General features: G+C 38.6%; 1 long non-coding RNA gene across 2 annotated transcripts in view; it reads right to left on the bottom strand.

Annotated features, from left to right (window-relative positions):
• Window positions 1–215: 215 nt before the first annotated feature.
• Window positions 216–16,289, bottom strand: part of LOC141500108 (uncharacterized) — a 112,252-nt gene continuing 96,178 nt past the window's right edge. The window contains exon 3 of one of the 2 annotated variants that reach the window (XR_012471838.1): window positions 216–491. This is a non-coding gene — a long non-coding RNA (uncharacterized LOC141500108). Of the gene's footprint in view, window positions 492–13,752; window positions 15,079–16,289 lie in introns of those variants that run through there. The other variant, XR_012471837.1, reaches the window with a different exon arrangement.

Raw genomic sequence — 16,289 nt, 5'->3', positions numbered from 1 at the left:
TTCAATGTCAAAGAAAGGATAAATACAAAGAGCTGACAAGCATGATCCATTGGAAATACCATAACCAATGCCAACATCTGATGCTCAGATGGGAAATGACTTTTCTGTTTTGACTCCAGAAAAGATGAGCAGTTAATGCTGCAGTTTCTTCCATGGCTTTCCATTTCAGAGGAAAAGGAAGATATCGCTGTGGAAATAGTCTCTCTGAACCAGTTCTCAGTACAGCAGCCCTTTATTATCCTTGCCCCTGGAGTCAGTCACATTGCTTAGTCATTATAGTATATCTGAATAAAAGAGCTGGGGGAAGCAATCCTAGGTGTCAATGTCTTCCTAAGATGGTGGAAGTGCTCCTGTGAACTACATTTTCCCTTCTCTCTCGCTGCAAACAATACCATATGCCTGCACACACAGTTGACCTAGAAATTCCTCCTCCAAAATATCTGTTTTTGATGAATCCGACGATAACTTTGCATCACAAGGCCAGACATCACCTACAAAAAAGTGTCACGAAAAGAAAAATGGTTACCCTGGCAGCTCTGATCATTTCAACAAATGACTAGGAAATTCTGTGCAGTCAGCCTTATTGATTGTGCAGTCTCTCAGTCAATAACCTTTTATTTAGCACCTACTAAGTGCCAGTTTCTGTGCTAAGCACTGAATAGTTTGAATGCAGACATTGGTCACTAAAGGGAACAAATTAGTCCAAATAATAGTTCAGTTACTTTTTTATAATTTATTTTTTTTCAGTTAACAATCACTGTTTTCCTCTCTCCTCTCTCAAAGCCCTACGACAAATATGCATCATTAAGCAACAAATTCCCACACTGGTTGTTAGCAAAATTGTTTGATTCCTTCTGCATCTTGAAATCATCATCTCTTGGTTGGCCTTCTTCATCATCACACCTCTAGAATCCTTGTTTGTTCCCTGCAGTAATCATTTTTTTCTTAAATCTTTCAAAGTTGCTTATCTTTACAGTGATATATAAATTGTTCTCCTAAATGTGTCTACTTCATTCATCAGCTCATACAAATCTTCTCAAGTTTCTCTGAATCTGTTTCTTTCATTATTTCTAATGGTATATTAGTAGCATTCTATTACATTCATTTATCATAATTTGCTTCTACCTTTAGTGTTTAGTTCTTTGCCACCATAGAAAGATCGAATATAAATATTTTTGTGCATATAAGGTATTTTTTGTCTTTCAAAGTTCTCTTTTGGGTATAGACCTAAATGAATTTACATTGAGTCAAAAGGGTGCAAAGTTTAATGATGTTTTGGGTATAGTTTCTAATTGGCTCCTAGAATTCCTGGATCAATTCAAAGCTCTATCAATAGTAAGGTAGTAAGTGGAGATGGGTTTCTCAAGGATTTTAACCAACAAGCAAATGAGAGATTTGAGATGAGTGGAAGAATGAATTGATTAGGAGGTAAGAAAGGATTGCCTTGCTGAAGTGAGAGCTCATTTGAGATTATATATCATTGGGCCCAGTCTGCATGGTTTCATGATTTTTTTTTCTTGTATTTTTCCTAATTCTATTCAGAAGCACAAGAATAGTAGTGAATATAGCAGACAGTATATAAATCTAATTTTATAAGGGGATTAGGGAGTCAAGTACCAATGATAATATGATTGCATTGATTACCCTTAAGGGCAAGAAAGGGAAGGGATGAGAATATTGCCATGAAAGGGTAATGACCTTACATTAGAGTAATAAAAGGTCACAGTAAGAATAAAGAATACAATTACAAATCATAATATAGAGAGAGGTGGACTGGTGGAATACCTGTGACTGATAACATCCTTGGGGTTGACTTAGTAGAATGGTAGACTAGGTAATGGGAATTAAATAAATTGAGGAATAGAGAAGTTAAGGTATTTGAAAGAGTATTAGTTATTCCTGCTAAAGGGTAAGGGCTGAGAAAGAGAATTAGTCCATGAGCCAGACCCAGGCACAACCACAGTTATGATTATTACAATATAAATGAAGATTATGAAAAGGCAAAATAAACTTGGGTCTGACACAGCAGGATGTGTGCTCCCACTTGTTAATGTTAAAGCATGTATCTGAGGAGATGGGACCAGATGGTCTCTGTGATTAAAGCACACATTCACAAACAAACACATACACATATGTGAACACAAACACAACCTTTCTTTCTGTAAAATGGCATATATCCCTTTACTTGCTCTGGCATGGTCAGCACCATGGGGTAGGTCTTCATCACCTTACACCTGGATGACTAGCTTGGTCTGCTGTTTGATCCCCCTGTCTTGAATCTCATCTCTGTCCAGTCTGTTCTTCACTTCCACTGTCAAAGTGATCTTCCTAAAGTGCTAATTTGACTGGTCACTCCCCTACTTGAGAACTCTGGTGTGGGCCTATCACTTTTAGGTTCAAATATCAAATCCTCTGACAGTTAAAGCCCTCAAAAATCTGACTTTTTTCTACTTATTCAGGTCTTACATTTTACTTCCCTCCATGTGATCAGTGATCCTGTGACACTTCCCTTTCTGGTTTTCAAACCTGTTCTCCATCTTCCAGTTCTTTGCCTTTATTCAAACAAGAACTTTGAAGGCTGAAGTGGAGAAGGGTTCCATGTGAAAAACAGGTGAGCACCTTTCCAAAGGGACAGGCAATGGCCTCTGTTGCCCTTGGCCAATCAAAAGGGAATTGGGCATAAATCCCCAAATCCCACGTGGCAGAGACAGGCACTGTGAGATATCCACTGTGGTGTAACCAATCCCAGAGAAGTTGGTGGGAGCCCCAGGGAGAGTTCTCTTTTCTTTACGAAGGACAGGACCACCTTGGTATGCGTTTGCCCCAAGGAAAAGACCTATACATTGGAAAATCATCATAGTTTCATCAGCATCTGATGAAATAGAACTCTAGGTCATATACTAGTAGCAGAACAGTATTGCCTTGTTAATGGCAGGTTGACATTGTCCTAGTGTTAAAACTGTTTCCAATCATGTCATACTGACAGTAGCTCAAAGGTGGAAGGTCTGAGAGGAAATGTCATACTGACAATTAGTCCATCAAGAGAAAGGTCAGGATGTATTGGGTAGTTACATCCTGTCACCAGATATCACATACTGGTACTTGGCCAGCTTTGGTGGTACCCCGTGGTGCCTCACTGATATGGGAAGAAACAAAACCAGTTTACAGTCAAGAGACTGCCACAGCAGCCAGACTATCGCCAGTAGTCCTGTTTCCTATCAATCAGGTCATGGGGTGAAACAGTTCTGGTAAAGGCAAATGACAGGGATCCCTTGTATAACATACCCTTCACTATGATAAGCGTAATTGTGCACATCACACTACTATTCTTTTGGTTAGTTAATGTGATCCTCTCAATACTGAAGGACGACTATGTTGAGTCCTTGTTAGACTAGCTGCTCAGGAAGCGTTAGGTTCCTGCTGACTGGTTTATCCTTACCCAGGCAAACGTTGAAGGAGACAAGGTTGACAAGCTGTACAAGTTCTCCTCGTTCTCCAAGATCTCCATTTATTAAACCAAATACAAGCGCTTAAATATCCTCCCCAGTCCCTAGTCTACTCCCACTCACGTGGTACTTAGTAAAAACCATGCTCTGGTGCTGAGAACACCAGGTGAAGAAAGTTTACAGTACTCCCACACACATGACTAGTAGTAGCTTTCATACCGTCCTTCCTCATCTATGCCTCTTGAATTATCTGACTTTGTTCAGGATTGTGTTCCAATCACGTTTACCTGGTCTTTTCCAACTTACTACTATGACCTTCCCTTAGAAATTATTTCTACTGCCTGTCTGTATCATTTTTGCAAATATCTATTTGCATTTTGACTTCTCTATTAGAACAAAAGTTCCTTGATGACAGAGAGGACCTTGAGCATTCTTTGTATCCCCAGTGTTTAGCTTGATGTCTGACATAGTACATTCTTAAAAAGACCTGCATCCCTGATTAAGTAAACTATAAAAATGGAAAATATTATGTATTTCTAGTGGCAATCATTATATTCAACAGTTTTGATTATGATTTGGGGAGGTGAGGGTGGTTGATAAGGAGTTTCTAGCTCCAGAACTCTTCAGCTCTCCAGGTCTCAATTTTCTCAGATCTCTAAAATCAAAAGGTTGAACTTGATCACCTCCAATGTCCTCTTGAGCTCTAAATCTAGAAAGAGGATGATTGGTGTGACCCCATTATCTTTGCCACTGTAATGACAGAATTGGCTAGGAGAGGTCAAGGATGTCTGCTGTAGCCATGATCACAGAGCAGAGGTAGCAGGCCTGATTAGTAGGCCATGCACTTTTCTACTCTGCTAACTGAACCCTGACCACAGGAATACATCAGAGTCAGAAGTCTGTTGGCAGATAGTCAAATATTAGGGCTGGTTCATTTTGTGCTCTACCAGTCACCAAAAAAGGTGCAATTAGCTAATAATATATGCTTTTTCTTGGTCCAGATCATCTTCATAGTTATGGCAATGATAATTCTTGGCCCTGCTATGTCCTTAGAGAAACCAGGATGCATTGTAGGACTTTTTTCCAATGCACCACAGAAAATATAAATAACAAAGGAAATGACTTTGTAATGAATGTTAAGAAATACAAATTGCTACACCCAGAAAATGACCTGAGTGTTGAGCACTCAGGAGTAGAGGAAATAGGACAAGTTAAAAAGAAGAACTTTACCAGGCATTTGAATAATCTCAGCTTGGAAAAAAAAATCCCCAAAGACTGAAAAATGACCAAGATAATTATACTATTTGAGAAGGAATCAAGGGACACCTTAAGGAAAATTACATCTGAATTGCTGTAACTTTTGCTCTTAGGAAATCATATAAGAAGATCAGATATGAAGCCCACTTGAAAAATCACAGCTAAAATTGAGGCTAACCCATTTCATTTCTATGTAAAGACTGCATGTGGCAAAAAAATGTGATGTGCTAGGGATTTTGAGTGTCTTCTTAAAAGTACTCATGTTAAATTTGACAATAAAAATGTTACTTCTGTTCATTTCCCCCCCTCCCACCACCCACCCTTACCTTCCCTTTCCCACTGTGTCCTGGCTTCTAAGTGACCACTCATCACAAAAGGCAATTTAATTCAGCAACCACCTCCATTCTTTCCTTTAAGAAATATGGAACTTAAATGTCCTAAAGGTACAGAGGCTGGACCACATAGACCACCAGCAAGGTACACAGGAAGGAAAAAACCCTGAATGATCACAAACAACTGCAAATTTATGAAAGCCTTACCATCTACTTCTCTACTGCCACTATAACATGCACAAGCCTTGGATTTATCAGAGCTCATAACACCAGTACTGAAGAAAATAGAAAAACTTGTAAAATGATGAAAAGGGTCTCACTGTCAGGTCATATGAGCATCTGTTGAAGGAACTGGGGATTTTAAGCCCAGAGAAACCTTCGATAAAAATTGAGCTATTCTTGAATATTGACCAAGAAGTCATACGAAAGAAGATAATTATCCTTTTGTTAGACTTTAGAAAATGAACTAGGATCAAAAGGTAGGCGTTTCAAGGAGCTGAATTTATGACAAAGCTTTCTAAAACTAATTAAATAAGTGGCCCTTTGATTAATGTCTTTAAGTAAAATATGGATTACCACTTGTCCAGCACAATGGATGTATTGGGATTCTCATTCAGGTATAGGTTGAACTAGAAGACCTCTGATGTCCCTTCTTGACTCTGGGCACAGGATCATAGGTTCTCGGATCTGGAACTTAGAGTTTATGGAAATTCAGCCTCTTTATTTTACTGATGAGATGAAATGACTAGCCCAAAGTCACACAGATAGGAAATGGCAGGGCCAAGATTCAAAAATCAAATCTTTTGATTTCAAGTCCAAATGAGTTCCTTCACCCTATACATCCAACTCCCACAATCTGACACAGCATAAACTATGTAAGAAGCCTCTGACTATGTCTGACCTACCTTTAGTATTAAGTTCACTTCAAGGTAGTGTGCTTACTGCTAACTCCAATGACAGTGGCCTTCTTGGCTCCAGGCATTTTCTCTGGACATCTCTCACGTCATCAGTGTTCTCTCTCCCCTTCTCTATCTCCCAGCTTCAGTTTCAACTAAAATCCCATCTTCTCCAGGAAGACTTTCCTAACCCCTTTTATTCCTAATGTCTTCCCTCTTTTCCCTCTCTTCTTTTTTTTCTTTTTTCTTTTTTTGCAATGCAATAGGGTTAACTGACCTGCCCAAGGTCATAATAAGTATCAACTGTCTGAGGCTGGGTTTGAGTACAGGGGCTTCTAACTCCAGGGCTGGTGCTCTGTCTCCTGCATCACCTAGCTGACTCCCTCTCTTCCTCTTTTTCCCAAATATAGCTTGTCTCCCCCATTAGATAAGCTCCTTGAAGACAGGGACTGTCTTTTGCCTCTTTTTGACTCTATAGGGCTTAGCACAGGGTCTGGCACAGTACAGATGCCCTCTTATTTGAATTCCTCACTGTACTTTCTCCTTACCTGACCTGACACCTTTGTCTTCCTTCTCTGACCTCTAGCAGCTATAGAACCTTGAAATTGCCCAATTTTCAACTTGTCTCTCTCTGCTACTTCTGGTCATTGAGTGTTGAGAAATAATATAAAGCTCCTAGCATGAACTTCAGTTCAGCAATTAAATCCATGATGTGACATTCAATTGTGAGGTGGCTACTCGGGCAAAAATGTTCACTTTCTACTTGTATCAGGGTAAATCTCATCCAATTTAATTTTGTGGATATGAATTATTTATGCCAAAACATGATTTCCAAATGTGTAGATCTTATTAATGGACGAAAATTGAGACAAGAAGCAAATTAAGATGTACACAGTGAATTAAGACTGTATCTTTATTATCACCAAAGCAACTGGCTCATATGGTCAAATTAGTCAATTACCTAGGTTAGTGAGTGGAAGCAGCCACTCACTTATTTGACTGGTGGGAGTTGCCACCATTTCAATTCATTCTTGCCTGTACTCTGTGATAGGCACTGTGCTAAGAGCTGCAGTATGCTCAGCAACCACACCCCATAAAACCATGTGGACAAATGGGCTAAATCATAGTGAGGGTAACCTCTAGGCTTCTAACCTGTTGGTGAGTTAGGGGACTATCTTCCCCAAGAATGAGGAGACTTTCCCTAGCAGAATGGGTAGATGAGAACAATTTGTTTCAATGGTCAAGAAAGGAGCTGAAGCAGATATTGTGGAATAATTGGAGTTTGATCAGACATTAACGATGCCAAGGTCATCCAGTGCATCCCAGGCCATCACTGGTTGTCTTGACTTTTGGATTGCTACTGGACCTCAAGAACTAGAAGAGAGGGTGACTTTATAAAACTCCGCCTCACTTAAATCCGATTCATACAGAAGTAATCATTTTGTGATATCACCATCACACCAAAAAAGGAGGGGCAAACGGCAACAGTAACTAGTAGCAAGGAATACAAAGGCAACCATAAAGTAGACTCTGCCCTCAAAGTACGTATACTGCTGATGGGCAAGGAAGGAGTGGAAAATGTGAATATGACTAAGCAAATGTTAGATAAAGATATATCAGCAACTATTTTCTGGTGCCAAAGAATTGGAAATTGAGGGGCTGCCCATCAGTTGGGGAATGGCTGGACAAATTGTGCTATGTAATTATGATGGATTCCTATTCTGCTACAAGAAATGATGAGCAAAGGGGCAGCTAGGTGACGCAGTGGATAGAGCACTGGCTCTGGAGTCAGGAGGACCTGAGTACAAATCCTGTCTCAGACACTTAATAATTGCCTATCTATGTGACCTTGGACAAGTCACTTAACCCCATTGACTAAAATTTTAAAAAAAATTTAAAAAAAGACATGATAAGCAGGATACTCTCAGAAAAACCTGAAAAGAATTACATGAGCTGATACAAAGTGAAATGCACTGTCTACAAAGTAACAGCAATATTGTTACATGATCAGCTGTGAATGACTTTGCTATTCTTAGCACCACAATAACTCAAGACAACTCTGAAGGACTTAAGATGAAAAATATCATCCATCCCCAGATAAAGAACTAATGGTGTCTAAATGCAGATTGAAGCATACTTTTCTTTTTTTCATTAGTTTTTTTTGGGGAGGGTAGGTCTTTCACAACATGACTTGCAAGATAATATATATATATATATATATATATATATATATATATATATATATATATATATATATATATATATATATATTTGCTTACCTTCTCAAAGAGGACTGGTGAGGAGAGAGGGAGAGAATTTGATACTCAAAGTTTTAAAAATGAACATTTTTTACATGCAACTTGGGAAAAATAAAATACTAAGAAATAAAAAAGTGAAAAAAAGTAAGGTGTGAAGAAAAAAACAACAAAAAAGACATATACCTAAAATAAATGCAAATTAATTGGTAGGGGAAATGGCAACACTAACAAATGGAGGAATTGGGAAAGGAAAAAGAATGAGAAAAGGTGGAATTATCCAAATCCACCATGTAATCTAGTGTAGAAAGAGGTAGTAGGTTCCCCTCCCTGGAGCTATTTCTTAAATGAAATGAAGAATTCTTTGATGTGGAGGTAAGGAACAGATGCTTTCCAGATGACCATAACAAAGACACAGAAATGGGGAGTGGAATATGATTCTGTGATTAGAAAGACAGATAAAAATTGACTTAGGACCTTGGAAAATACTCTTGTAGGAAATGACAATATGGAATCCTTAAGGGTGTTCTTACATGAAGGAAATTTGATGTTACTTAATACTGATGAACATTATTGGATTACTTGGGGTTTTTTGCTGTTTATGTTTACTGAGTTTTCTCAATAACCTTGGTGATATGGAAGTCCTTCTATATGGCCATTTTGATGTTTTTTAATGATAGTAGGCACATTTGTGTCAGCTAATCACTAAACAGTCTGGTTTGATGATCATCAGAATGTTCACTTGTTTTCTGGTTGTAAAAAAAAAAAAGGGTTCACTGACCATTCCTGGGGCTGACTGATCTGAAGGGGCTGTAGCAAAAAATCATTCAGAACTAATAACAAGTCATTCTCCCTTCATGCATTCTACAAGTTTTCTGTCCTTTTTCCATACTCCAAAAATGCCTTTGTATTTTTCTCTCTTTATAACCTTATATATAATTTCAAATATATTTAAAATCAGAATGCCATCCATTTGAATTTCCACCCCCTCCAAAAAAAAGTAAGCTCCTTGAGAACAGGACTACTTGACTCTTGTCTTTGTATCCTATCACCTGAACCATAACTGATACAAAGTAGTCCCTCAGATACTTCAATTGAAATCTGAAGCTTATTTGCAAGTCCCTCTATTCTCCCTGTATTAGAATTAGCTAATGCATTTCAAATATCATTCTTCTGAAGAACTATGTTTCTAACAGGTGGTGAAAAGCAACTCCTTCAGTCAGATGACAGAGGCCTAATGTTAGTACATAGGTCATGTCACCAGGTTCTTTCAGTGTGAGAATGTGGATTAAATTCTATCACCCTGGGAATTGGATGAGAACAGTCATTTCTACTATCTAATGATACAAATATGGAGCCAATTACAACACTTGGTGGAGTTGAAAATGGACAGAGGGGAAGGCAAGTGAGCCCTGAAATATTAATATTTACAACTGTCATAGGTTCATTCTCACATAATTTCAGTAGCAGATACCTTAAGACATTTCTATGTTGCAGGAAATGAATCATTTACATCAGGAGATACTAGGTTCTCTGTTCTTGGAAGTCTTCAAGCAAAAGTTGAATGGTCATTTGTTGCAAAGGCTTAAGCATATATGACTGGAACTGAATGAAAATCTGAGAAACTTCTATGGTTATTCTTGTATATAATAGAAGTCTTTCAGGTCAGAAGGTTGCATCCTATCCTGAGGCAATAAACCAGGGTCATGGGTAATATTGGAGAACATCAGTGGGCCCAGGCAAGAAGGTTATTTCTCCCTTTTCCTGATTCTTGTTAAGGAGACCGCAGTCTCAGGATGCAAGTACCTTTGCTGCTCTCTGGTCCTCAGGTGAAATAAAAGATGTTCTTTGTCCTTGGACTGCTACCCAAGAGATTTTTTCATGTTGAAAGTGCAAAGGAGTACTGGGGCGGAGGTGGCTTGGCCAGGGAACCCCTCGATGAACTCATGACAATATGACTGGCACAATTGTCACCGGCTTCCCTGATGCTGTCAAAGTCATTTATGAAAAATGGGAAAGGGTATACTTTCAACCCCGGCACCAATATTCTTGAGCCCTAATTAGTGCAAAGTTCCTGCAATGAACCAATTAAGGTTGAAGAATTGGGGACAAAATAATGGTGGACTGATGGAAGAGTTGGCTTCTTGCATGGAGTCTTAGCTGAGACAGTAGATCATCAATGGTTTAGACTTTGGAAGTTACAAGATAGTTGTTGCTTGACATGCTGATTGCTTTGCTGTGAACCCTTCCCTTTGACCCAGTTTTCTTTGTCTCTCATTTCTTAAGTGGCACACTATTAACAGTAAAAAACCTTCCCTTGCTCCTTCCTTCGACATAAAATAGAATTATTCTAAATTTAGGTTTCTACCAGATCTTTGATCTGTCTAGATTTGCAGTCTATATGAAATAAGTTTCTTCCTTGGCTTTTTATATCAGATATAAATTATAAAGTAGCTGAAAATGACTTGAAGTGCCTTATGCCCTAATATTTTAAAGTTTTTATCAGTACCCTCTTCCAAATAGAATATTTGTGGATATCCTTTGAAGTGGGAGAAGCTTGGTAACTTGGATATAGACATTTCCTGGCCCCTCAAACCCTAAAGGTCCAAAATGAAATTCATCATCTTTGCCCCTGAATTTGGCCATCCCTGAGCTTCTCTATTTCTGTCACTGGGCAGCTGTGGAGCATAGTGGATAGAGCACCAGCCTTTGGAATCAGGAGGACCTGAGTTCAAAACTCATTTTAGATATTTGACACTTACTAGCTGTGTAACCTTGGATAAGTCACTTATTCCTGATTGTCTCATATCCAGGGTCCAGTCATCTCGAACCATAACTGGACACTGGAGTCACATGACTCTGGAGGAGAAAGTAAGGCGAATGACTAAGCATAGTACCCTCTCACTCGAATCCAATCCACTCTCTCTGGTTCTTACCACATACCTTATCCCAGCAGACACCAAAGCATGTAGCTTCTGCCTGAAGACATTATTTAACATCTCGTCCCTTACTTTCTTGGCCACTGGTCCAGTCTTGATTCCAGCCAATCACCTTTTGCCCTGGTTATTATGATCACACCATAATTGACATTCTGCCTCTACCCTTTGCTATCTATCTGTGCTGATGCTGCCCAAGTAACCAAGTAATGACAGACCAAGTAATTTTATTCTTTTACTCAAAAGCCCTCTGTGGCACTCACTGCCTACAGATGAAGTGCAAATTTCTAAGCCTGACATTCCAGGACCTCCACAATCTAACTTAAACTTCCCTTTCAGAGATAGCTAAGTGGCAGAGTGGATAGAATATTGGAGCTTGAGTCAGGGTGACCTGAGTTAAAATCTGCTTGCAGATTCTGACTAACTGTTAATATTTCATCCTAAGAGTTTTAAGGTCTTCTCTGTTCTGACATAACTGGGCTAACCATCATTCCTTAAACTTATCCTGTATTCTCCTAATTCCTTACCTTTCTGCAATTGATATCCTCCATATGAAAAGACTCTTGAGTTCTCATCTTGACTAGCTGAAATCTTTGTTCTTCCCTTTAGGACCAACTCAAGGGGTATGTCTTCTAAGAAATATCCTTTTCTTTTTTTCCAGGCCTTTATCTGTCCAAATAGGAACTTACTGAATGTTTACAGAGAACTTTGAATCTCTCTCCTTTGCCCATATCAAAACCTCCCTTGGACTATTATGATTTAAATATCTGATCTCCTTTGCACCCATTTCCCCTCACTGTTAGATTAAAAGCTCTTTGAGGGTTCAGAAGAAGTAGGTAGGGAAATGAAAGGGGTTAAGACTTTTTTCTACTTTTGTGTCCCCAGTAACTAGCAAAACAACTGACTTAATTAATAGGTGTTGAATTAAATGGAGAGAGTCATCTCTCATTGAGTTGTTTCTTTGTGACCATGTACAAAAACCTTCTGTAGTTTCCCCTTTTTTCCTGCTTAATAGTCCTACATTTGTGAAATAATTTTTGATTTTGAAAGCACTTTCATGTGTGTTATTTCACTCAATTTTCCACTAATTCAATGAAGTGGATAAACTACATATTATAAGATGGAATCATAGATCAAGAACTCATCCAACTTCATTTTACAGATGGGGAAATTGAGGCACAGTGAAGTTAAGTAACTTGTATATGCATTTGCTTATACATAAGCATTTGATAAGTAGCAGCCATGGAGCTAAAACTGGAAATGAAAATATGAGTAAAAAGAAAATCAATGCCTGTCCTCAAGAAGTTCACCTCCCTTTTTTTGGTTTTTTCCAAGGCAATGGGGTTAAGTGACTTGCCCAAGTTCACACAGCTAGATAAATTATTAAGTGTCTGAGGTCAAATTTGATCTCAGGTCCTCCTGAACCCAGGGTTGGTCGTCTATCCATTATACCACCTAGCTGCCCCACGAAGTTCACACTGTAATGGAGAAAGACTATAGAAAGAAAGGAGCTGAAAAGTGGGGAAGGGGAAAAGATGCCCCCAAAAGGATAAGTGAAGAAGTTCAGAGAGGCAGAATCAGGAACAGAAGAGTGAGCATGGCTAGCTTGGCCACGTCCTCAAACTGGGGAACTCTCAGAGGAGTGTATCAATGAAAGGAGATAGCTACTGATGCAGAAGAAGATTACTGGGGCAAAAAGGAGAAGCCTGAAGAGTCAGTCTAGAGTGGAACTAGGAGAGAACACTTAACATACGGTCATAGATTTAGAACTTAAATAGACCCCAGTTGCACTGGTCAGAGTTGTTCAATCTTTCAAAGGTATTTATTTTTACAGCGTTGCTATGTATCGTTCTCCTGTCTGTTCACTTTACTCTCAAAGGGTTCATACAAGTTATCCCAGGTGGCTTTGAATCTATCCATTTTATCATTTATGGCATGATCACCTTATTATATTCATACATTATACTCTATTCATCCATTTCCTAATTAATGTGCACCCCCCTTTTCAGTTCTTTGTCCCTACAAAATGAGCTGCTATTTTTGTGCACCTAGATTATTTTCTTTTTTTCTTGAGTCTTTTTATAGGGATATAAGCCTGCTGATGTGATTACAAGATAAAAAGGTATACAGAGATTAGCAGATTTGGGGGCATAGCTCCAAATTACTTTCCAGAGTGACTGAAATAATTCACAGATCCAAACTGGTATTTTCCCACAGCCCCCTTTAAACTAAGTGAGACAGACCTTTCCTGCTGATTTTACAAGTTTTTTTGAGCTCAAAACTTTTCACCCTATCACTCTGCTGGTTCTATTGTTCCTGGCTTTGTACTAGGACACTATCTCATGTTTGTTTCGAGGTGAATATAGAAGAATTGTGGTGATTTACTGATTCCTGGAAGTCCCTATATTGTCATATTGTCCCTTTCTATGTCTCTTATGTATCCATCTGCTACTTATATACTTCTATACATAGTGGGAGGTCTTGGTCTAAACCAAATTTCTACCACGTCACTTTCTAGTTTTCTCCAGGGTTTTTATCAAATAATGAGTCCATCAAACAAAGCTTACTTTTATATGTTGTGTACCTAAATTGCCACATGGATGGCCCTTCGTGTTTTTTAACTAGGACCAAACAGTTTTGATGATTATTGCTTTGTAGAATAATTTGATATCTAGTAATAGCTGAATCCCCTTCCTTCCTACTTTTTTTTTCCTACAGATTCTTGACTTTCATTCCCCTAGGTGAGTTTTGTTATTTTTTCCAGCTCTATAAAATAATCTCTTGGTAGTTTAGTGTGTCAATGAATAAGTAAATTCAGGCAGTATTATGATTTTATTATATTAATTCAGCCTACACTTGAGCCATTCACACATTTCCAATTATTCCATCTATTTTTATTGCTGTAGATAGTGTTTTGTCCTTGCCTTCATGTAGTTCTTGGGTGTATCTTGGTAGGTATATTCCTATCTGTCTTATACACTTGAAACAGAGATTCACAGAGAGTTTGTACAAGGGTCATAGAATCTATTTTCTTTTAGCTGAATTTTAAAAAGTAGCAATGTGAGTAGGAATCATACTGTCAGGCAGGATAACAGCAACGTGGACTGTTTTGAAAGAAAGGTTTGCATTATATTGAAAAGTTTGAGAGACGATGTTTGTTGGAATTTTGGGGTATGGACGTAGGTTGTGGAGGGGCAAAAATAGGTTAAGGGAGTTCTGGGAGATAGAGGTTAGGCTACCAAGATCAGAAACCTCCTCAGCATCTTAGAATGACCCTAATCAGAAATGAGAACAAGTCTCTCCTGCTTTCAGTGAGCTGCTGTTTTTTCCATTTATTTTCATGTTTCTAATGAGTGATATGACTGTCCTGGGACCCCTGGTGAGCATGACTGGATTGGGAAGTCTTAGTAAGTAGCTCACTTGGACAGAATAATTCACTTTCTCTCTAGTCTTCCCTAGGCATTGAGATTTTAATGAGCGTTATCTGACCCCTATTCTTAGAGCTCATTTTCATCATCTCAGGGAGCCTTGCCCAATTTGTTTTCCAAGAGTTAGACTCAAGGATCTATAGAAAATGACTTCTCCATTCCGGGTCTCTCTTTTCACAATCCTCCCTCCATCCCATTTAATTTAGTCTAATCAGTTGTTCTATAATAACTGTCTCTGTTCCCTGTAATGACTGCATTGTCACAGCTCCTTCTTAGTGTCTATCTGAACCTATCTTTCCAAACTGGATTGACCTTTGTTTCTCATGGAATGACTGTGCTCTTTCCGATATCCCCTATTCATTGTAACCTGATCTAGTCTGTGTTAGTTTCATATAATGGTGGCTTCTTAACCCAAGTAATGGCGAACTCTTGTTGGGTTGAGTGTTTTCCAATTATGATGGTAGCATTAAGGGTTGTTGAAAAGCCCAACTTGCGCATACATATCCCTACGAGTAGCTGAAAAAGATCCTAGAAAGAAAAAATAAAATTTACTTGCATCAAAATAAACTGTAAGTACTATTTGGAAGTTATATTTTAAAGTGCTGTCACTTTAAAAGTCAAGACCCTTCTCATGAGCACACCAATTTCTCCTCATTTTTCATGTTATAGATTCACATTCCCTTATATCACACTTTTGCTTGCTTTATTTTGTTCCTCATGTATTGGCTGCTTCTGCCCCTAGTAATCAAGGCATTGTTGGCTACATTGTGTTAAGGCTCATCTAAATCTAGTCTCCCCAAGTCATCCTTAGCTTCCCCATAGGATAGTTCCTATGACTGACTATCCTCACAGCTCTTCTTCAACACGCTCTGGTCTATTTTCCTACAACGATAGTCCTTTGTTCCCTCCTGATAGCAACAGCTTATATTAGGGCAAGACTGGAGACTCACTTGTCTCCTCTACTCTTTTCCCATTGGCCTCAATTAAGACAATATATAGACATTGGTTTGCGAGGAGCCATCCTTCCTCTATCCCTTTCTCGGGCTTTTTAGTCTTTTGTAAATAAGAACATTGTGGTAGCATTTCATCAAGGAAATTTCAAGTCTGTCTTCCCAATCCAGCCTCTCTTCCTTCCCTTATGGCAAAAATCTGGTGATTTCCTCCCAGCCCCAAGTATAATTCAGCTAAGTCTGATCTGTTCTCCTATCCAAAAAAATTAAAAAATAATTAAAAAATGAAAGCATGCATAGCCTGGAGCTATTTGGGGAAATAGCAATCGCTATTTCTCTAGTTGTAGATGCCAGGGTCTATGGAGAATGGATCTCCCTTGTCTTTGTCACCCTCACCACTTCCAGTTTAAGCACCTTAGTGTATCTAGTCTCATATAGTGGATATCTCCAGTTTTTTTGTAATAACAGCTTCTATTCCTTGGAATAGGACACATTTTAGCCTCTTATGAGGATACCATCATTCCTCCTCCTCAATTAATCTGTCTATAAAGCATAAGCTTAAAATTATTTGCAACACTTCCCTCACAGGGTGGCTATGAGGAATCCACTGTAATCACAGACCACAAATGACTACTGATTTTTTCCTACTATTATGCTGAATCTAATTTTACCCTCAGAGAGTATTTTAGTTTATCAGGTGAGGGCCATATTTGAGGGAGTCCTCCTGAACTTTTTTCAGTAAAATAGATATGCAAATTTTGGTGGGCTTGGCCTTTACTCTTCTAGAGG

The sequence above is a fragment of the Macrotis lagotis genome, chromosome X (genome assembly GCF_037893015.1).
Source record: "Macrotis lagotis isolate mMagLag1 chromosome X, bilby.v1.9.chrom.fasta, whole genome shotgun sequence".
Lineage (NCBI taxonomy): Eukaryota > Metazoa > Chordata > Mammalia > Peramelemorphia > Peramelidae > Macrotis > Macrotis lagotis.
Note: the sequence above shows the minus strand (reverse complement) of the source record. Positions and strands in the feature narration are given on the sequence as shown.